Below are 24,154 nucleotides of genomic sequence, written 5' to 3' on the forward strand. Positions count from 1 at the left end.
GAACTTGGTTTACATGTTTCAAGATTTGTTAAGAGTGGTTGCCTTACCTAGCACTAGTTTATCCATGACTATTAGACTTTGTAGGGTAGTTGCTAGTCTCATGCTTTAAACATGGTAGTGTTTGAAGAAGCTAGTAGGTTAACATGGTTGCCATTGGTAGGGCCTTCTCAAGGAGGGTTCAGCCTAAACAAACATGCATACATGGCTATGGAGTGAGCATTACCAAAAAACAAGTTTGCGTCAGGGTCTGGTTTGGACTTGTTTGTAGGAGCAATAAGAAAATAGATCTGCAAGAGGCACAAGCCATCGGGCCACACCCACCAACACTGACCTGCCATAGTGGCGAACTCTGTGGTCGCAACAGAAGACAGCTATCTAGAGTAAGAGGCATTAGAGGATGATGAGGCACCGCTGTGATTGTTGATTTTTCAAGGTTGTATGCCCAGTTGCACCATCCGCAGTAATTCGATCTCCAAGGCCTGATAAGGACCGGCCAGAACAGTAGAATCATCCGATGCAGCCACCAAGATAGACAAAGCTAGGTCTATGACAACTACAGATAGCTCCATTACACGTGGGGATATGACATCCACAAGCAAAGAAATTCACTCGCAATGGATCCAACATGCAATGTCATATCCGACAACATGTCCAATTCGAGGGATGAGAGGGTTATAGCTCACTCAAAATCCACCGCTCCAAAAGGGTCTTTGTGTATAGACGAGAGAGAAGTCATGTGGCTCCCACTCATCTTCTGTTGTGTGCTACTGTGCTTCTTCCATGCGGTCCTCGAGGAGAATGTGCATGGGAAGATTGTCATCATAACCGGGGCTTCATCTGGCATCAGTGAGGTATGATCAACAACTTGGATTTTACTGAATTTCTGTGATAGCTAGACAGCTTTTAGCAGTTTGGTGAAAGGAAGATAAATACAATCACTAACATTGCCAATGGGATAACATCAATTCCAGTAGGGATGAATCCCATATACAACAGTTAATTGTACAATGCTTTGCTTACTTCCTAATTTGACTTGTTCATTTTCATAATGTTGTAACATTTATGGACCTGCTGATGATTTAGACGGAAGCTCTATAAACATCCATCTTTTTTCAGCACATGCACTAAATGTATCTACGTAGGCTTTTGATAGTACGGCTAAACATAATTTGATCACACTTTCAAGTGCCCCTTAAATAGGAGCACACCACTTAGTTAGTCACAGTATGAATTACTCAATATCTAAAAAGGGGCAACACTAGCTGGGAGTACGTCGGTGTTTAGGTTTTCTCAATCTCAATGTTCAAAATGTGTACTAATATTTCAAGGACTAGGATGGTGTGAGGTTTTCTTATCTAACATTCACTATGTATACTGATATTTTCTACATATGCAAGTTTCTGTTTCAATTAGCAAAGCATCATCATCAAAGGATATTTCAAAGAAGAGTAAAGGTTCCAAGGAGGAACCAGAAAAAAGAGAGAAAGGTGTATAGTTTACCAGGGGAGAAGCATTATCCTCCAGATGAGGTGGCATATATTCTCTCTTTTTTTTATTTGGGTCTTATTAATTTGTCAAAGTTGTTCTGATTACTTATATACAACATAACTTTATTGGCTCTTCTTTCAGAGGGATCCTCTCAAGATTTTTTTTTAGAGAATTTTTACAAGGAAAACCCTAAAAGGGAAATTAGTACACATTCATGTGTGCAAGCACACACAAGTATGAGAGTTAGAAGGATGCACAAATTTCAGTCCCGATATGCAACCCGATATGGCCAAAGCTCCTACAATATCAACCAGTTTCTTAATTGTTGGGTGAGCTTTGCTATAGAAGATGTGAAAGCTGTGAGGAGTAGCATAGCAAATATAGGTATGAAAAAACCTACATATCAAGAAGGAGCCCAAACAGGCAATGCCCAGCACTCACATTGAGTAGAAAACTAAGAACAGAGGGCACGGAAAGAAGGTGATGCTGAGGAGTCAAGAAAATTGGAAACTGGCTAGTAACATGAAGGGCTACATCAAGCAACATCAAGAACCATGGCATGGCTTTCATCAAAGGCGCCATTAGTAATGTTTAAGCACATGTACTAATTACCAGTCTTTTTTGGTTTCTAGCTTGCAAGATGTTTGTGGAATGCTACCTTAAGATGATCAAATATGAAATGCCAAAGGACCATAACACGAAGGAAGTAACCACAAATGTGAGAGTTTTAAGAATCGTTCTTGTCCTTTTCTTCAACATGTTTTTGAAAAGATGCAAAATTGAAAAGATGCAAAATTGAGTTGATCAATTTTGAAAAGATGCAAAATTGAGTTGATTCTTACAAGGACAAGTTTTGTAGTCAAATGTCTACAGGCATCAAAAGTGGTGGTTTTGCTAGTCTACTTGAAAGAGGTAAAGAAAGAGATCATTGGCTCCATTTATGAAGGCAAACCGCAACAACTACTTGAAGGAAGAGAGAAGACATTCAGCTTGCAGTTTTTTGCAAATGAAGACAACTTGTAACCAGGTTGGGATTGCCAGGTACTTTCCCGCTTAGGGGTTAGTCTACTAAATTTTTTTACTCAGTATGTTTGATCCAATCATGCATTGAATTGTATTTGAAAATTTAGAGCATATCTTTCATCTCTCAATACTAGGTGGTAAACTTCATATAGTTCATGAAGTGGTGAGAAAGCTTTTATGTTATATAGAGTATGGTTTGTTGGCTACATGTTGGTAGGGCCTTTTCCCACTATTTTGAAGCTTGTGGTAGCATATGAGCAATTGAGAAGGGCATATAAGTACATGTCCATACTAAAGTCTTATGCTAAGAAAATAGAACTTCACAAGGGTATCAAATTTCCTGTTGACATTCTCATATATATTGGTTTTGCTAGGAAAGAAACATTTACATAGGAAACAACTTAAGAATATGTGTGCTAAATATGATTCACTTGCAAACACAAAAGAGATTTGGAGTATAGCGTCGTGAAATTCTTGAATTGCATGATATATACAATATGGGTGTGGACAGTGTCAAGATTGTGGGAGAGAAGGAAGGAGTCTCACTTGTAGCTTTCTCACTTACACAATGGGGGAATACACACAAAGGTGGAGGCTGAAAACAGTTTTCCTCTTCTTAGTTGTGTAAGCCAAAAAGAACACTAGTACAGAGAAATAGAAGAACCCTATATATGGGTCTCAAACCAAACTCAACTAACTATGTCATACTAACTAAGCCACGAACTAAAGTAAATAAGGATAGCTGTCATCTAGCTATTATTCATGGGCGGTGTACCAACTGCATCTGCAACTTGAAGACGATTGATTTTTTTTTGCTTACAGGAATGGCCTGTTATTCAGGATGAATGAAAGATGCAGGCAAAATTAATGCATACTCACAGTGATGGAGTGTGTCAAGGAGACATTGATCTTCACAAGTAGGTTGGAACCTACTTATGGTAGAGAACTCTTTAATCTACATTTAGGACTTGGGTTTTGTGTATGATTTTATCTGAGCAGGTACTATCTCCCAGTTACGTGTTTTATTACTCAATATCAGATTCTCTAAGAATCTTCAAAAGCAGGGATTATTTTCTTCGGGCTCTAGGAGAACCATCCAATGCTAGCCTTTGCAAAGAGGAGAGAGCAGTAGGAAGGATCAAGATAGATCTTTTAACTTCTCCTCCTCCATTCTTTCACAAAGCCAAGAGGACTACAGTAGAGTTCTCCTTCCCTTTGGTGGACCCAAATGTTAACAGTTTTACCAGCAAAGGTATGGACCTAGTCTTCCTTATAGCTATCAGGCCCTCTGCACATGGTGCTAATATGGCCAACACTGCCAGGGCATCATTAATTAAGCTTGCATTGCCATCAGTTAAGAGACTGACAAGCTTGCCCCATCTGCTTGTAAATTTTTCAAATTTCTTGCAATAATGGAGGGAAGACAGTGGCCTTCTTAGCAGACACATAGGGTTGTAACAAAAGGCCAAGACAACCCAAAGTGATCTTCTGGAATTTACTTCTCTTCTTATTCATTGTTTAAGAACATACACTCATGCTCAATACAGCCCATGGAACCTCATTCAAAAGATCACAATCACACCCAAAAGAGCTTGAATGACAATCCCATTCCCTGCAAGCTTAAAATATATTCTGACATCAGCAATTTCTGAGCAGTTGCTCTGCTCCAGACATCTCAAGGGAAGCAGCTCTCTCACTGACTATGGAGAATAATCATGACCTTCTTCAGGCTCATGCTACAAGTCGGACTGTTGTGTATGCCCCTGACATCGTTGTTCGGCTAGCTTCTCAGGAAGCAGGACATGCTGCAAGGTAGCAAGGGATTTCCTTCTGTCTTCCTATATGTCCTTTCTAATTGATCAGTGTTTTGTATTTTGCTCCTGGTAAAAGGTAGAAGACATGTCTACAGCATGCATCTCGGCCAAAGAAGAGTTTTAAACCTTAAGTCAGTATGCAGCTGCTTAGCCAATTCTATTTAAGCTTGTAGGAAAATTTTGATCTCTCTTAGTATGAATGAAGGACCAAATCAAAGCTCACCACATCAAATACTTTCACGGTTGACAGCATCAAACTTGCTATGAGTTTGTCCTCTTTAACTCTCATCTACATGTCTTTTGTAGCAAGAGTTTGTCCTCTTTAACTCTCACAGTTGACCAGCTAGAGGCATATGGTGTAATGTTGATGTGGTAGAGTTCTCTTATTTTGGTATTCCAGCCGCAACCCCTAAGCAAGAGGTATACACAGAGCTGGCTAAAGGTTTAAGGGGCAATGACCCATCCATCGGTCCAGGATCTCAGGTAAAAAACCAGTGAATAACTTCAAAGTTTGAATACAAACTGCTTGTCTTGAAATTTAGTCATTCTATAATTTTACGTTTGTTTTGGAGGTGTGCATCTTACAACCAAGTTTCTAAATTTTATCTCAAGGATCAGTTGCATAGCCTTAGAGCATGGTCATAATCTGGATGTGTCTACTCTTTTGATGTCATGCTTGTGGTCTTAGTTCAATTTTCGGATCAACTGTAGGCCCTTTTATGTAATCAAGATTGATGTCTTATATTGATCTAACAAACTGTTTAGTATTTTTTATTTAATTGAATTGTATAAACTAGCATATCAAATGAGGGCATTTGATGCATTATGATAGTGTACAGTTTAGTGGCAGATTGATATGTCTACATTGATATTCGAGGGGCATCACTCTCGAATCTATCATCATTTTGTTTGCCGATATACTCAATTGCAGCATGATGATGTCCATATTTGTGTATAGAAAATAGAAATGACCATCTCATGTGTTTTTGTGTTTTTGGTGTCATTAGATGTTTTCCGCACATTTTTTTCCTCCTTTCCATAAACTTTGAGAAATGTTGAGAGTGCGTACATGCTTCATCATATATCAATTAAACAACTGATGGTTTTTTTTACACTGTAGAGGTGAAGATTGGCAGATTTTTAGTTGCAATATATGTAAATAATTGTTGCATCATGACTAGTTTGACAATTCTGATATGTTTCTCTCTCTGGTGAATTTCACAGGTTGCAGGTCAGGAGACATTTGGTACACTTGGAGCCATAGTACAGAGTAGGACAGGGACTCGTCAGGTTGGGTTTCTGACAAATCGACATGTTGTGGTTGATTTGGACTACCCCAACCAGAAGATGTTCCATCCACTGCCTCCAAATGTTGGACATGGTGTTTATTTGGGTGCAGTGGAAAGGGCAACGTCTTTTATTACATATGAGCGGTGGTATGGCATTTTTTTAAAATCATAAAAAGAATTCACCAATTTGCGAGATCCATGGATGTTCTACTCCCATTCATAGTCTAGATATGCATGAGGGATAGCATAAAGAAGACTTCTCAAGTCAAAACATGGGATGAAGAAACACATCCCCAGATATGTTCTCTTACCAATCATACATAATGTTTTTCAAAGTAAGAGTTTTTCAAAGTCAAAGAAGGCCATCTAATTCTCACCAATCATACATAATGTTTGGTTGGCCACTCCATGTTAAAGAAACTCTAATCCAAGCCACTAATCATAATAAGAGGACTAAGCTCACAAATCATCTCCCAAAAACTAGAATTGGATCTCATGCAAGGAAGTGAAACAAAAGTGCACCCAAGAAGTACCAATCACAAAGAACTCCTCAAGGTGAATGATCTAATATTTCTTGGGAAGGCTCTAGTTTCCCCTCCTCAAAAGTGTGAATCCAAGTTTCCCTCTTTGCTACTTGTTTTTGAGCTGTCTGCTATTAAGGCATTCTGTATTGTCCATTTTATAAACTTCTCTATGAGTTGAAAGAAGAATTCTGGTTTCCGTTTCTTGATATGACAATACTGATACTTGATTATGTTTGCTCATGCGGCAGAGACATTTGTGCGAGCTGATGGTGCTTTCATTCCATTCGGGTACAGTTTTGATGTCTCCAAAGTCACAACTACTATCAAAGGGGTAGGGGAGATGGGAGATGTTATAACTATTGACTTGCAAGCAAACATCAACAACATCATGGGAAGGAGGGTAATAAAAGTTGGCAGAAGCTCAGGGCTAACAGAAGGAAGCATCATGGCATATGCCTTTGAGTATAATGACGAGAAGGGCAATTGCTTTTTCACTAATTTCCTGATTGTGAGCGAGAACCACCAGGCATTTGACATGTAGGGAGACAGTGGCAGCCTGGTACTGATGCAGGGAGACAGTGACAGTGACAGTGGCATTTGACATGCAAGGAGACATGAATATGTACTTGGAATGGGCAGAGATTAATGATGCATTTGCTTACCTTTCCAATTCAACATCTTAACTTTGCAAGAATGTAGTGTAGCTCCTGAAGTGGTTTTACTCTGTGCCTTAGCAGTATTTTGTTAACTAACGTGTGGGGTATAATTGCTGATGCAGATGGTATAACTAACTTGTTAACTAACGAAGATGCAGATGATTCTGACCAACCACCACCAGATCGCTATCGCAACCGGTCTCTTGGCCTTCAAGCACAAGTCCAGGCCTGCCAACAATGGCTACACCTTCCTCGACAACAATGACACCCACAGTCACAACATCGTAAATGGATCATCAGACTGTGACGAGGAGGATAGATTGGATGAGGAATGAGATGCAGCAGCTATTAGGAAATGCGCTGAAATTTAGCAAGCCATATCCATAGGAGCCACATCGTTTTTGCTAACAGAGTACAAGTATTTGGTTTATTTCATGGGCATATTTGATGCTCATTTTCTTGTTCCTGGGATCTGTGAAGGGGTTCAGTACTAAGCCCCAGCCTTGCAGATACGATCCAAAGCACGAATGTGCCCCAGCTCTCTTTACAGCAATTTTCACTACAGTTGCATTTATATTGGGAGCTTTGACGTCCATAGTGTCGGGATTTTTGGGCATGATGATCGCAACATATTCGAATGCTCGCACAACTTTGGAAGCTAGAAAAGGGATAGGCAAAGTATTCAAAATTGCCTTCCAATCAAGTTCGGTGATGGGTTTCTTACTTGTTGCTAATGGCCTCATAGTTTTATACATCACTATAAAATTGTTCCAGCTTTATTACAAGGATGATTGGGAGGGCCTTTTTGAGGCCATCACTGGCTATGGGCTTGGATTCTCATCCGTGTCTCTATTTGAAAGGGTTGGAGGTGGAATCTATACCAAACATGCGGATGTTGGAGCAGATCTTGTTGGAAAAGTAGAAAGGAATATCCCAGAGGACAATCCGCAAAATCCAGTGATCATTGCTAACAATGTGGATGATAATGTGGGAGATATTGCTGGAATGGGTTCAAATTTGTTTGGCTCCTTTGCTGAAGCTTCTTGCGCAGCTCTTGTTGTGGCTTCCATTTCATCATTTGGCACAAATCATGACTTCACTGCTATGTGCTTCCCTCTACTCATTAGCTCTATGGGCATTGTGGTGTGCCTCATCACAACCTTGTTCGCAACTGATGTGTTCGAGATCTCAAATCTAAGGGATATTGAATCTACACTGAAGAGACAGTTTGCTGATATCCACCATCTTAATGACATTCGGTGTAGCTTTTGTTTGTTGGCTAGCACTACCATCCACGTTTTACATATATGATCCTAACGGTGGTGCAAAGATGGTTCAAAATTGGAAACTATTTTTTTGCCTTGGAGTAGGGATTTGGGCAGGGTTGGTAATTGTCTACATTACAGAGTATTTCACCAGCAATACATACAGACCAGTCCAGGATGTTGCTGATTCTTGCAGGACAGGAGCTGCTACCAATGTTATCTTTTGTTTGGCACTTGACTACAAGTCTGTAATTGTTCCAATATTTGCTATTGCTATTGCCATCTATGTCAGCCATACCCTAGCAACCATGTACGGGATCACAGTTGCAGCTCTTGGAATGCTTTGTACCATTGCCACCTATCTAGCCATAGATGCATATGGTCCCATAAGTGATAATGCTGGTATCGCAACCGGTCTCTGGATGACCATGATACTTCTTACACATCTCTCCATAAGAAGCGCAGCCGCAATATAGACTATGAGGCCGCGAAGGCTTTCAAGATGGACAGATTCCTCAACCATAGGACTTCTTCAAAGTACAGCTTGCGGCATCAACAGCCCCCAGTTGATAGCACTTTGGGGGAGCGCTTTCTCAGATTGGTCTCCGTGATCCGCACTTTGGGGGAGCGCTTTCCAGATTAGAAGAGATGAAACTGTAGATGCAGAGAGAGTGTGAGCGATTTCGTGATAATCTGGAGGCCAGGCGTACAAAGGTGTTCCTAGAGTCCCAGAAGCAGATTGCTGAGATGTTTTCTTGGGCTCTGAGTAGCAGTAAGAAAACTGATGAGCTCTTGCTGATGATTGTCGGTATTTTGTTCATCATTTGATTATTCTAAATGTTTCTTTTTTCCAGCTGATTTTTGGCTCTTCATGGTATGTTTCATATCATTTCATCGTGCATTGAAATTATTCCACGCTTTGTTTATAAGAAATGTTTCGAGCTCATGGGATGATATTTCATTTCATTCTTATTCCAGCTATTGAAATGTTCCAGCTGATGTTTCATTATTATTCCAGCTGTTGAGTTGTTCTAGCTGATGTTTCATTGTTTCCTGTTGTTGTTTGTCTATTTTCAATTGATTCGTCTGTTTAAGCTTATGTTTATTCTACTTGATATTTTATCTATTCTAGCTAAGGAGCTGATGTTGCAGCTAATGTGTGCTCACTTGATGCACTTCTGGGGTTCCACTTCCGGTGTCTCGTGTCTCTCTTCTCTTCTCTTCTCTCTTCCTCCGTTCCTCGTCTCCCTCGCGTACTGTTCAACAGGAAGTCTGTAAGATGCTTCAAACCAGAAGGAGAAGTTGGTGAGCCCATAAAAGTATGAACAATGAATTCCTTGTTTTCACCTGCTCAATTTACTATCAGATGATGTAAAGAACAGGACAAAAAAGGTATGCGTGTTTTGATGTTTTGATGTTTTACAAATGCGTGTTTTGATGTTTTACACATGTCTCTTATGTTTCTAAACTTTGGTTTATTATGTGTACATAAAGGTAACAAAATCACAAATGATGGTACAAGAGATAATGGAACAATGAAAGCTAAGGAGGTCATTGGCCCTAATGTCTATTCAAATCACGATACATGTATATGTCTTTATTTCTACTAAACTTTGAAAATTAAAATTTGTACATATTTTACATCTTGCTTTATTAGGTGATTCATTTTGAGATTAACTAGCTTTAATTAGTCTCTTTGTCTAATTTAACATGTTCATAGTTATTCATATTTTTAAACTTTGAGTAATTGTGTGTATATATATAAATATAGATTAAAGAACAACAAAAGTTGGGAAAAGAGGTAATGTAAGAAAGGGAGATCAGGAGGTTACTTGCAATAATGTTTCTTCAAGTCAAGATGCAGGTACCAACTTTAAGGATCAAAACCTTGTACAAATTTGGTGACCCAAATTGATACAAAATATCTAATTACTTTCTTTTGTCTTATTGAAATTTTTCATAACCTTGTATTATCGTGAGCTTTGGTTAACTCTATGTATATATAGGTAAACAAGTTACTAAAGATGACACAAGAGACAATGCAAGAAAGGAAGACATTGAGATTGCTTGCCTTAATACTTCTTCAAGCCAAGAAATCAGGTATTACCATCTTTCTTATGTTGATAATGAGTCATTTTTTGAAATGGTTATACTAACTAATGATATTTGATCACTTGAGAATCAATAGGAGTGATACGCTGTCGTAGATTTTCTGTAAGAGCTGCTGAACACGGGGTTCAAGATACAGCAAGAAATGAGACTAACAAGAAGAACTCAAATATTGGATGTCAAAGTTTACTATATTTCTTGTCATAATCATAGAGTTACAACAAAGAAACTGAGCAAACCCATGTTCTTGATATGCTGTCATGAACAGTTTTGGTATTTCAACAAGTGATCCTCTCTTTGGTAACCAAAGATCCTTATATTTTATTTCAATTTCCACTCTTCCTTAGGTTTTAAAACAGTTTAGAGTGATCTGTAAGCAAGCAGGACAGATTAGTTCTCCTTCTTCAAGCTCTGATTCATCTTCATCAACAACTGAAGTTGACAAGCTCCAGCTTCAAGCTACTTCTCATGCTGTCAGCACCAAGTACACGTTATCTCCCAAGACACTGAACCGTTGTAGGATCTCTTGCTGTCTGAACTGTCTTGACCATATGAAGATATGAGCAGAAGACTCAAATTCAGGCCATTCCTTCATAAAAACTTGTAGAGTTCTTAATTGGCATAACACCACTCCAGATTCAGCCCTCTGCATATTCAGCAATGCTCCATGAAGGCCTGTAGTGTTCTGCATATGTAGATAGAAGGTAAGCTGTACAACAATGGCTCTGACAGAGAGGATGCAACTAGCGGCAGCAAATGCAGAGCGCTTCCATCGCAAGAAAGGGAGCTCTATTGAATATGCTTATCTATTTCAATATCATATATCTGATTCAAGCCCACAATGTAGACATTCATGCACAGTGCTGGAATGAGAGCATGGCATAGTCCGATTACAAAATGTGTAGACAAGTCTACAAAACTCTGTACAGCTTAAAGAGAAATTGATATAATCCCCACAGCCGTTCGAAGTTCAGTGTGAGGCCTTGTGAAACGATTGAATGCATTTGTCCAGGTTGCAATATCCATAAAAGCATTGCTGGCATGATCTGGAACAGTTCCAACTGATGGACCTTCTTCATCATTCACTGGCCTTGCAGTAGCAAAGCAAGTAAACCTTGAAATTTTCCCGTGGCATCCAATGCCTTCACATATGTTTCGGTGTGCATAGAGATGACGGTTACTAGAGGTTCCATATAAGATGCGTTGTTGAAGAGACTTGTATTGTCAAGTTGACTGAAACTGCGATCCTGCACTGCGCCAACCTTCAAAAAGGAATGCAATTGAATTCGCATCAATAATAGTCTCTGCAACGGTGTTTCTGTCTTCTTCAAGACATCAAATCCAACTCTTTATGGGTTCGAACGCAGCACCATGTCGATCACATGTACCGCCAAGCAGCTGAGGTGAAAGGCAGAGCAGTGCTAGCTTGCAAGCCAGCTGTATAACTGCTACCGTAGAGAGGATCTCTTAGATAAGCTAGGCTCTGATAAGCATCATTATGAAGTGTTCGTGGCATCAGTAGGCTACGCTCTGTGTAAGGATCCTCCACATATCTCGTTCTTGCCAATTCAGCTGTGAGCCCTGCCCTCATTGAGTAGTCCAGAGGTTCCAAACTCTGAGCTGCTCCCTGCAACTGCCTGGACTGTAGCAGCTGCCGTTGATATGCATCATGTTCTAAAAGATCCACACGACTGGACACAACCGGACGATAGTCCAAAGATGGAAGAAGCCGTTCCCTAGGGTATGGCAACGCATAGTCCCTGTCATAATTTGGTTGACGGACAGTCACAGGAACTTCAATGCCTGATACTTCTGTTCCTGGCTGGCGAGATCATGATGTGATGAGAAAAGCTGTTCAGCAAAGGCCTTGTCTTTTGCAGAAAGGGAATGGAATCCTCAGTGCCTGTGGCTACTTCCTTCCTCTCCATTCCAAGAACTCTCCTTCCTTCGAACGCGTGACAACCAGTCTTTTCCCTCCCTTTCGCCATTCGAAATCTCTTTTCCCCAATTAGTCTCCTTTTTCCCTTCCTTTTCTCCTCTATCTTTAGTTTTTCTTTTTCTTATTCACATGTCAGAATTAGGCAAGCGACCTTCCTTTTTACCCCCCCCGCTAAGACACAGCATCATCATCCACTTAATCTCGTAATAAGGGCATTAATTTTGGTTCATGTTCTGCATAAAGCTTTCACGGTTTTCGACCCCATACATTCTTGTCAGATAACCAAAAGATCAATTGCTTCTTCTGTTAGCTTGATTCATAACAAGCAATGGATGTATCCATAAGACTTTACAATGTAAAAGCTTTCACATATTACCCTCTGTTCATCTCCTTGCTTCTGACGTAGTGATTTTCCACAACATCTGATGTCTGACATCTCTTTGCAATCAGCATTTCAGTCCTATTGACGGAATTCATCCTCCTCGCAACCTGTTCAACCATTGTGACGGCCTCTGACAGTTTATATTTGCCTCTGATAGTTTATATACTATCAATCTCTCATGATGATTTCAGTGAGAAAGGAGCAATGGTGAATGAGCCTATAAGCAGGCTAGAGGGCAGTGCCTTGGCTGTTATTCAAAGCAGCAGGACAAAGATCCTTTGGCATCAGTTTTTCATATTTTTCTAATACACGCACATCATGCATCCAAACAAAATCATGCGCATGCACTAAGGGAATATATACATTGGATGCGGATTATTAAAATGCATCACACAAACAATGAATCACAAGCGGAGATTAACACAAATGCACAACAAAAGAAATGGAGGTGTATACGACTCAGATGCGCAGCATCACGACATCCACCCCCTCTAAACCTGCGCATCCTCCGGATGTGCCAACTATCCAGGATCATTCAAGTCCACAAACAGGTCAAGTCCATCTTCTGATTCTAGTAAACCTGTTTCTCCATCAGCTTCATCATCCCAATGAAATTTCTGCCCCTTTTGAAACAGCTGATAGAGAACATCTGCAATATGAGCAAAATGAGGAATCCAAATCATGTAAAATACACAAGCTCCCACAAATCTTCTCACCTCTGAAGTAGTCGAGCAATACTCTGCAATCTTGTTTATGGCATCCACCTTTGCAGGAGAAGGCTTTCTGCCATAATATCCAACCATATGCCCAACTATGATGACTTCATTAACAGCAAAGACAGATTTCAGCCCTGAAAACTTATGTCCAATATTTGCAGGATCCCTCAACATAGGCTGCTTCATAGCTTTTTCAATCTGTTCATCACTATCAGAAGGAAGCGGGCCTGCAACCGGCTTAACCTTCTTATCAACTGTTTTATATTTTGTGTCAACCTTGGCATCATTCAAGCACTCTTTTCTTTGCTACAATTTTTGCAAATTTTCAGCATCTTTCAACTCTGTTGGCTGAAAAATTTCAGCCTTTAGCTCTATAGACTGCATGGGTGCAGCCTGAAACTCTGTATGCAGAAATTTTTCTGCATTCAACTCTGTTGGCTGAATGAATTCAGCCCTCGGCTCTATGGACTGCATAGATGCATCCTGAAACTTTGTATGCAGAAATTTTTCTGCATTCAACTCTGTTGACTGAATGGATTCAGCCCTCTGCAATTCAATTAGCTGATCAAGATCAGGCATAAATTCAGTTTGCTGAGTTTTCTCAGCCTCTAACTCTGTTTGCAGCATAAAACCAGAAATTTCCTGAAACATTTCCAAGGTTTGCACAGGTATGCACTTTGAACCTTTGCATACATCAGTTTTCAGCATTGCTCTCATCTCAAACAATGTATCTGCATAAGACATCCCTTCATACAATCCATCCACATGCTCTTCTGCTTGCAAAATACCTGCATTCTTCAACTCTTTCTCCTTACGACCAATGTACTGCCTAGCAGCTCTAGGCAAATCTGAAATTTTCTGATAACTCACTGAACTATCTGAAGTAAACCCAACAAAGTTATTGGAGAAAGACTGACTGCCAGGAGGCGAGATCTCCTCTTTTCTCCGCTCCGTACCACTGGCGTCTCGCAAGACAGCGGTACCTAGTGAAAATCCAACTCCTTCGCAGGTAGTGGTGCCTCACGCAAGGAGTCCCTGTTTCTCGGATGATTTATCCCAACAGTCATAAACTGAACAACTCGCATACCATCTTTACTGCGTATCCGCGCATAAGCTGACCCATCATCCATCACTTTTGTTTCCATTCTTGCTTATGTAATAAAAGGCTGTCCAAGAATAATCGGATAAGAGCATGAATCCTGAACAAAGCAATGATAATCCTCTTCAACATTACCAATAGAAATTCTGATACTCGGACAAGCAGCATACATATCACCAGAAGTATTATTGGCGGCTCTCATGCGCCAGCCATGCTCTGCATCCATAGGCCACTTGCCACTCTCATAAACACCTCGAGCAATAAGATTAATCTCAGAACCATGATCAACTAAAGCAATCAAGGGAATTTGTTTCTCTCCAATACTTACCACTGTCTCAGTGGTTGCTCTAGCCCAATGACTTCGTGAAAAATGGCTGCGAGGAATGAGAATAGGGGTCTCATCATCTTCATACTGCATAGGCTGCACTAATTTCTCCAATTGCGGATTAACAGAAGCATTTTCAACCATCACTGCATCATCATGCTCTTCCCCAAGAGCTCCATGCCACAATCCCTGTAAAGCAGGTCCTTCCATCACATGCCGTTTCCTCCGCAAAAGATCCTGCATCTGATCCTGTATTTCTCTTCTAGCAATCCCAAGAGCCTCTCCAACAGTAAAAGTGACTTCACTATTCAAAATTCTTTCATGAAAAATCTTACTCATATCCGTTTGCATATCAAGGTCTGACAAGAGCTTGAATCCTGGCTCTTTTCTTGGTTGCTTCTTTTCCTTCTGCTTGTCTCCCATTGGTTGATCGGAACCTGTTTGAGTTGGAGAATTTGACATAGGTGGAGCTGTAACAGGTGGTGAAACAAAGTCACTCCCTCTAGTCTTTTTGGAGGAGCTAGGACCCTCCTCATATCTTCTTCTCTTTTCCTCAACCATGGCATCTAAACCCTGCGTTTTAGCAATATAAGCAAAAATAGAATACCTGTCAACAGGAGAATCCCATCCTGTTTCTCCTCGGATGCTAGAGCCCACACAAGTCATAGTAGAAGTTTGAACTTTCCCTCTTCTCGCTATCTCCAAGACAGAAGACCATAAAGCAGAGTCTCCATCAGATTTTTGCTCAAGCTGGACTCCAAAAGCTGAAGCATCTCCTCTAACACTCACATAAGCTGATCGCGCAGCCATATCATCAACAAGCTTCTTCATACCTCCCTTACCAAAGTTCGTGTCAAGAGGAGCGCCAGTCTCTGTCAGCCATATCTTCCCATCTTGTCCCCAGAACACTACATTCTTCTTACGTGCTTCCTGAAAAGCATCACAATCTCTACAATGTTGGTGCTCTGTACTATCACACCAAATACATCGTCGCCCTTTTCTTTGACCAGCTGGAAAAGCAGTCACTGGAGCAGGTGCTACAGCAGGTACTGACATAAGTTGCTCCTTTAACTTACCAACTTCAGCTTTGACTGCTTCAATTGTCAAATCCGCCAAGCCTTTAATAACATCATCTACAGATAAGGGCACTGGAGCAGCAGGAACTGGTGGATTCATAACAGGAAGAGTAGGCTTAGGCAAAGAAGCAGCAGGGGTAGAAGAAGAAGTCTCCAAGGATTTTTCAGGAACTGATCCTGTGTTTCGATGCAATCTGACTCTCCTGCGCTGCTTCTTGACAAGAGCATTCACAGCATCAATGACATGTCTCCACTCAGTCTTTAAACCTGAATCAGTAGCTTGATCTTCCAAAAGATCATCCAACTTTTCCTGTAAATCAGCATCTGCAGCTTGCAAAAATAACTCCACTTTCTGCATCTCCAAAGCTTGCTGTTCAGTCCCATCCAACTGATCATAACGGCTTTCAAACTCTCGCAGAAGAGCGGTAACAGAAAGTCCCTTATTAGGCATAGAAACCCATGCTAAAAAATTCATGCGATTCATAAGACCTGTATCCTCCAGGAAATATTCATCTTTTAATGCCTTTTTAAATTCAACCCAACCTGCATGTGTCTCTTGAATTTTTGCAATTCCACCTTCAAGAGTGCGCACCACGATCCGCAAGAAGTAGCGGCTCCAAACATCTTGAGAAACTCCAAAAAACTTCATCTTTTCTTCATACAAATGCAGGTAAGTTGACACTTGCTGGCCATTAAAATGCTTCATCTCCTGTTGGACAGCTTTCAAAGCATCTATAGCATCACTGTCTCGTTTTGCATGCACTTGCTGCTGCATATACATGGTAAATGACTGAAACAGGTTCTTCATGACATTATCATCTGTCATCTCTTCTTGCGAGTCTCCCATCTTGCTGATGACGCAGCACTTTCACGTCGGGTTCACCAGAAATGTCGTAGATTTTGTGTAAGAGCTGCTGAACACGGGGTTCAAGATACAGCAAGAAATGAGACTAACAAGAAGAACTCAAATATTGGATGTCAAAGTTTACTATATTTCTTGTCATAATCATAGAGTTACAACAAAGAAACTGAGCAAACCCATGTTCTTGATATGCTGTCATGAACAATTTTGGTATTTCAACAAGTGATCCTCTCTTTGGTAACCAAAGATCCTTATATTTTATTTCAATTTCCACTCTTCCTTAGGTTTTAAAACAGTTTAGAGTGATCTGTAAGCAAGCAGGATAGATTAGTTCTCCTTCTTCAAGCTCTGATTCATCTTCATCAACAACTGAAGTTGACAAGCTCCAGCTTCAAGCTACTTCTCATGCTGTCAGCACCAAGTACACGTTATCTCCCAAGACACTGAACCGTTGTAGGATCTCTTGCTGTCTGAACTGTCTTGACCATATGAAGATATGAGCAGAAGACTCAAATTCAGGCCATTCCTTCATAAAAACTTGTAGAGTTCTTAATTGGCATAACACCACTCCAGATTCAGCCCTCTGCATATTCAGCAATGCTCCATGAAGGCCTGTAGTGTTCTGCATATGTAGATAGAAGGTAAGCTGTACAACAATGGCTCTGACAGAGAGGATGCAACTAGCGGCAGCAAATGCAGAGCGCTTCCATCGCAAGAAAGGGAGCTCTATTGAATATGCTTATCTATTTCAATATCATATATCTGATTCAAGCCCACAATGTAGACATTCATGCACAGTGCTGGAATGAGAGCATGGCATAGTCCGATTACAAAATGTGTAGACAAGTCTACAAAACTCTGTACAGCTTAAAGAGAAATTGATATAATCCCCACAGCCGTTCCAAGTTCAGTGTGAGGCCTTGTGAAACGATTGAATGCATTTGTCCAGGTTGCAATATCCATAAAAGCATTGCTGGCATGATCTGGAACAGTTCCAACTGATGGACCTTCTTCATCATTCACTGGCCTTGCAGTAGCAAAGCAAGTAAACCTTGAAATTTTCCCGTGGCATCCAATGCCTTCACATATGTTTCGGTGTGCATAGAGATGACGGTTACTAGAGGTTCCATATAAGATGCGTTGTTGAAGAGACTTGTATTGTCAAGTTGACTGAAACTGCGATCCTGCACTGCGCCAACCTTCAAAAAGGAATGCAATTGAATTCGCATCAATAATAGTCTCTGCAACGGTGTTTCTGTCTTCTTCAAGACATCAAATCCAACTCTTTATGGGTTCGAACGCAGCACCATGTCGATCACATGTACCGCCAAGCAGCTGAGGTGAAAGGCAGAGCAGTGCTAGCTTGCAAGCCAGCTGTATAACTGCTACCGTAGAGAGGATCTCTTAGATAAGCTAGGCTCTGATAAGCATCATTATGAAGTGTTCGTGGCATCAGTAGGCTACGCTCTGTGTAAGGATCCTCCACATATCTCGTTCTTGCCAATTCAGCTGTGAGCCCTGCCCTCATTGAGTAGTCCAGAGGTTCCAAACTCTGAGCTGCTCCCTGCAACTGCCTGGACTGTAGCAGCTGCCGTTGATATGCATCATGTTCTAAAAGATCCACACGATTGGACACAACCGGACGATAGTCCAAAGATGGAAGAAGCCGTTCCCTAGGGTATGGCAACGCATAGTCCCTGTCATAATTTGGTTGACGGACAGTCACAGGAACTTCAATGCCTGATACTTCTGTTCCTGGCTGGCGAGATCATGATGTGATGAGAAAAGTTGTTCAGCAAAGGCCTTGTCTTTTGCAGAAAGGGAATGGAATCCTCAGTGCCTATGGCTACTTCCTTCCTCTCCATTCCAAGAACTCTCCTTCCTTCGAACGCGTGACAACCAGTCTTTTCCCTCCCTTTCGCCATTCGAAATCTCTTTTCCCCAATTAGTCTCCTTTTTCCCTTCCTTTTCTCCTCTATCTTTAGTTTTTCTTTTTCTTATTCACATGTCAGAATTAGGCAAGCGACCTTCCTTTTTACCCCCCCGCTAAGACACAGCATCATCATCCACTTAATCTCGTAATAAGGGCATTAATTTTGGTTCATGTTCTGCATAAAGCTTTCACGGTTTTCGACCCCATACATTCTTGTCAGATAACCAAAAGATCAATTGCTTCTTCTGTTAGCTTGATTCATAACAAGCAATGGATGTATCCATAAGACTTTACAATGTAAAAGCTTTCACATATTACCCTCTGTTCATCTCCTTGCTTCTGACGTAGTGATTTTCCACAACATCTGATGTCTGACATCTCTTTGCAATCAGCATTTCAGTCCTATTGACGGAATTCATCCTCCTCGCAACCTGTTCAACCATTGTGACGGCCTCTGACAGTTTATATTTGCCTCTGATAGTTTATATACTATCAATCTCTCATGATGATTTCAGTGAGAAAGGAGCAATGGTGAATGAGCCTATAAGCAGGCTAGAGGGCAGTGCCTTGGCTGTTATTCAAAGCAGCAGGACAAAGATCCTTTGGCATTAGTTTTTCATATTTTTCTAATACACGCACATCATGCATCCAAACAAAATCATGCGCATGCACTAAGGGAATATATACATTGGATGCGGATTATTAAAATGCATCACACAAACAATGAATCACAAGCGGAGATTAACACAAATGCACAACAAAAGAAATGGAGGTGTATACGACTCGGATGCGCAGCATCACGACAACGCATACCATCATATGATGATATCTATCAGCCACCCATGTTGAAATTTAGAGAAGAGGGTAGACAAACATTTATTACGTTGCAACATATTGGAGATTTAAGGGATAAAACAATCAAGACACACATGTTGCTTAATTAGTTTTTAGTTCTATGCTCCTTTAAAATTATTTTCATTTTTCTTTTGGTTGCTAGAAGTAGATGTTGATGTCTTAATTTGTTTAATCTATTTTGATCATTAGATGTATGTTATTGAACCTTACTTAGAAATGATGACATTCTCTATATAATTTTCTAGTTAAAAATTTATTGTGCAATTTCTTGTTTGATATTAGCATGTCTAAGAGGAAGGGCAAAGTAGATAAAGTGACAAGGAAAAAAGAGAATTTCCACGGAATTCCCTAATTGAAAGTACATATAAGTAGGGAATGTAAAAAATAGGAAAAATGAGAGATTTCCTAGTGAGAGTACCTAGGGAATCACCTCTAGAAAATTTTTCCTATATATGAAATATTTCCTATATAGGAATTATTCCCTACATAGAAAATTTTGTATTTTCCTACATAGGAAAGGTCTTATGTGATTCCCTACTTATTCTCACTAGGAAATGTCCCAGTTTCCCTAGTTTTTACTTTCCCCACTTATATGTATTTTCAACTAGGGAATTCCATGGGGAATTCTCTTTTTTTCCTATCTGGGGATCGATTGAAAGTTCCTTGTGAAATCATCTGCTATTTTGCTAGATGATTGTCGAGCCCAATGCGGAGAAGATGCTAAAGGATATCCCATCAAAGTTTTGATGCTGCTAGGGATTAGATTGTAGTCTTCCTTCTCTATGCCTGAAAAATCTTACGACATAAATGAGCACATCTCAATCTTGAACAAGAATAAACTCACTCCTTAGTTATATTGTTCGAGCTTGCTCTCGATCATAGGATGGCCTCAACTTCCTCCTTCGGCATATGACCAGAGACACTCCACTTCCTTACAGCAATCCTTCTTTTGACAGAACACCAAAGCTCTTTATTCCCTTACTTATTCAAGAGCAAGCCAAATTATTCCACTTACTCATCCAAGGTTTTTTGGGTTTTAAACGCACGGCGTCATGATAGTGTCGAGCCCAATGCGGAGAAGATGCTAAAGGATATCCCATCAAAGTTTTGATGCTGCTAGGGATTAGATTATAGTCTTCCTTCTCTATGCCTGAAAAATCTTACGACATAAATGAGCACATCTCAATCTTGAACAAGAGTAAACTCACTCCTTAGTTATATTGTTCGAGCTTGCTCTCGATCATAGGATGGCCTCAACTTCCTCCTTCGGCATATGACCAGAGACACTCCACTTCCTTACAGCAATCCTTCTTTTGACAGAACACCAAAGCTCTTTATTCCCTTACTTATTCAAGAGCAAGCCAAATTATTCCACTTACTCATCCTAGGTTTTTTGGGTTTTAAACGCACGGCGTCATGATAGTGTGCTTTATTTTAAAAACATTTGCAGATAAGGATATTGCCAAATAGACATTGAATGCACGTGATATAGTAAGCCCTTGATGTTGTCATACACAAGTACCCAATCTCCCTCTCCTATGTCTCTCGGACTAAGTTTGGGCCTTTTGTCAAACATGTCCTTGTTTTGCAATCCGGCTTCCCTCAATCTTTCATTGCAACCTCTATGTCTTCTAGCCTTTTTCCTAAATGATAGAACCTCACACTTAGCAAATCTTCCTAGCTCCTCAACTCTTCCCATGGCAAGTCATTCATTATAATAGTCGCTTCCTCTCTTGGTTATCGAATCCAAGAGCTCTAGTTCTGTTATGTAAAATTTATTGGGGTCAAAAGCCTTCAAAATGGGTCACCAGTGGATATTGCCTTCATTCTATGGAGTGGATATTGCCTTCATTCTATGGGATAGAGTTCTACCAAATACTTTGATTCAAAGCATTAGCATTGTGGTAAACATTTGTGTTAAAAAGTGGGTTTAAAAAAGCACATAGATTGTAGTATGTACTATTCATTACCCTTCACTGTGGAAAGTTGTGCCAATTGAAGTTATCATCAACGCCTGCATGATGCCAAACTGTGGGGTGCAGACAAGCACAGGCTCTATCATCGTTCCAAAAAGTGAGGCAGTACCGTCCTCTCCCTTGAAGGCGTCAGACGCATTTCTTGTCCAACTCCGGTCCCCTTTCGTGTTCTTGAAAAGAGATGAAACTTGAAAGGTCAGACCTTTGGGCTTCGTAAAATAACCCTACACAAGAAAATTAATTCAAATGTCATCCACGTCGTGTGTTCAATGAATGTATTAAATCCGAGAGCTAGACCAGTTAGCATGGCCTCTACGACTCACGAGACCTTAATTAGAACGCTGCACTGCCGACGTTACATCGTCGCGGATAACGAGATGGCGTGGACTGGGAGACATCATGGTATCATTGCCATAATACGGCCAAATGGGGTTGACTCGTATATATTAACCGACGAAAGTTGACTTGGTTGGCTTACCCCACGAGAGTTGACTTTAGGGTATCATCGCTATCATAATACGGCCGATTGCGGTTGACTTGGTATATATTACTGACCGAGAGTTTCTCATTATAGGCTAGAGTATCATACCGTTTTCGACCTCGCTGTCAGGTGATTCATTCGTGTGTGAAAATCCGGACTGTGGCCGCTTATGGCGCAAATCAGAGTGGACGGATGGTATGCTATCACCGCCGCCGCCGCCGGATTCACCGGTCTGGCCTCCAAAAGGAAGCCGCGCTCTTTAGTGCATTCAGGAGGAGTGGAGGGGGGTGCAAAAGAAAGAGAAATCGACATGCAAAATATGACTGCTTACCCTATGCCGTTGGGGACTTCGCCTGCACGCAAGGTCGACTTCGAAGCCTCCCACAAGAAACCGACTCAGCTGGACACGGAGCCCTCAGCAAATTAGTCTTTGGAAGTTATTATAATACAGGCGAATGAGCTTGAATTTGTATATACCCAACGAGAGTTCTTGATTATGGACTATAGTCCATTTTTGGAGCTCGCCCAGTTGCCCCAGCTGCCAATACTTGAAAACCCAGACTACCTTCCATGGCGGTTTCCAGCCCAAACAGATTTGCGCTCCCTTCGAACCTCGACCTCCAACGAGCCATTCTCTGCTGTGCTTGTAGCTACAGAAACAAATGCAGCCAAGAGGAGCTGGCGGTCTACGCTCATTCTGTCCATCTGACCACGCTCTTGTATGGCGAGCGAAGCTTATACAGAATGGTGCTAGCTATTGCAGCGGATGATGACAGGCGTACCCTATTCGTAGCGCTTCCGGGGTCCCAGACATTCCGAGACTGGTTGGTGAATCTGGACATCCGCCACAAGCACCTCCGCGGCCTGGGCATGTTCCAAGGGAGCGTCGAGGGGCTGTATCACTCCGGTTTCGTGAGTCGCCTGCAGGAAATTCTCCCAGATATGCCTCGCCTCTCCGACTACATGTCCAAGGAGAGTATCGACCGCCTTGTATTCTGCGGCCACAGCCTCGGCGGTGTGTTGGCGCACATAGCGCTAATCAGATTCGTCATCCATAATGGGTTGGATGTGCGAGGATGCCAGCATATCTCCATTGCTTTTGGATCTCCCAACTTCTGTGATAGTACAGCTGCGAGCTACCTGGACAGACAGCTGGGCCTAGGAGATAGGATGTTCACCTATGTAAAGCAAGACGATCCTGTGCCACGTCTGCTCAATGACTTCGAGAGGACAAGATCAGCAGCAGTAAGGTTCCTTCTGAAGCAGGGACGCAAGCGAATGAAGCTGATCAACTGGTGCCCTCTGAAGATGGTCGACACCAACAACCAACAGGCCGAGCTACTACGATCATCAAGCCCGCAGGGTGCCCAACTGCCACCCGCCTTCAGTCACCAGGACTTTGGGTTATCCTGGGTAGCACTTTTCAGTGTGCTACAGTTCACAGCACCTCGTTACGCGCAGGTGGGGCGTTTCTTCCTCTTGCCAGAGGAATCCCCCGACCAGCGTCTTCCGCAGGAACCTGCACTCATACATGAAGACCTGCAGGCTGGTGCTGTGGGAACTATAAATTCAGAGACCATTCAGAAGCATACCACTGGAGCTTACCTCCGAGTGTGTCACGTGAGAACTTCTCTATCGACTACCCGGTTTGACGTTCGTCCAGAGAGTATCTGCCCTCACATTAGCAGCGCCAAGTTCATCTTCAGAGGGAAATTGCATGAAGAGCTGAAAGAAGCGCACATCTTGATCGAGGGACAGAACCTGTTTCTTCCCTGGAGATGCCGGGTGCAGGGGCTCAGCCGTTCGTCTCGCCGGCGGCGCTTGATGGAAAATTCGGGATGGGAGATCCACTCCTGCGACCACGTGCACTCCAGGATTGTGCTAGAGTTGAGACAGAAGGTGAGTCTCGCCATGATCTCTTCCTTTACCAAATGTAAGTTTCAGGTGACAATTACAACCTGCTTCGGAGAGAGCAATGAATGCGCTGTCACAGTACAGCAACCTTCCTTCGACAGTCTTATTCAGCTCAAGGCATCTCGTTCTATTGGTAGGCTGCTCCTGCTTAAGGCATGTGGGTTTTCTGAGGAGCTGCATGATTGCAAATCGCTACTAACTGACGCACTGCGCAAGGCGATTGGAGAAACTGAGCAAACAAATAACTTCTTGCGTGCGCTCGAGTACATGCCTCAGGAGCTGCATGAAAAGTTGAGCAGAACAAGGGAGGAGTTTGTGGATCCGCTTGTGACAAAGCTCACAACCATTAACCTCGGCATCTCTGCAAGAGCGATTGTCGGTTGCTCAGTCGGCAATGACGCAGTGGGCCTCCCGCTCTCCTCTAAGAA

At 41.6% G+C, this 24,154-nt stretch overlaps 1 long non-coding RNA gene and 1 pseudogene across 1 annotated transcript; both read left to right on the top strand.

Annotated features, from left to right (window-relative positions):
- The first annotated feature begins 728 nt into the window (after positions 1 to 728).
- LOC148015027 (uncharacterized) lies at positions 729 to 9,410 on the top strand. Its single transcript, XR_015688312.1, has 3 exons — positions 729 to 851; positions 5,550 to 5,615; positions 9,327 to 9,410. It is a non-coding gene; the product is annotated as an uncharacterized LOC148015027 (long non-coding RNA).
- Positions 6,368 to 8,535, top strand: LOC148015028 (pyrophosphate-energized vacuolar membrane proton pump 1 pseudogene; annotated as a pseudogene).
- Positions 9,411 to 24,154: the final 14,744 nt, after the last annotated feature.

Source organism: Lygodium microphyllum, chromosome 24, assembly GCF_053477565.2.
Source record: "Lygodium microphyllum isolate KBCC chromosome 24, Lygodium_microphyllum_v1.1.10, whole genome shotgun sequence".
NCBI lineage: Eukaryota > Viridiplantae > Streptophyta > Polypodiopsida > Schizaeales > Lygodiaceae > Lygodium > Lygodium microphyllum.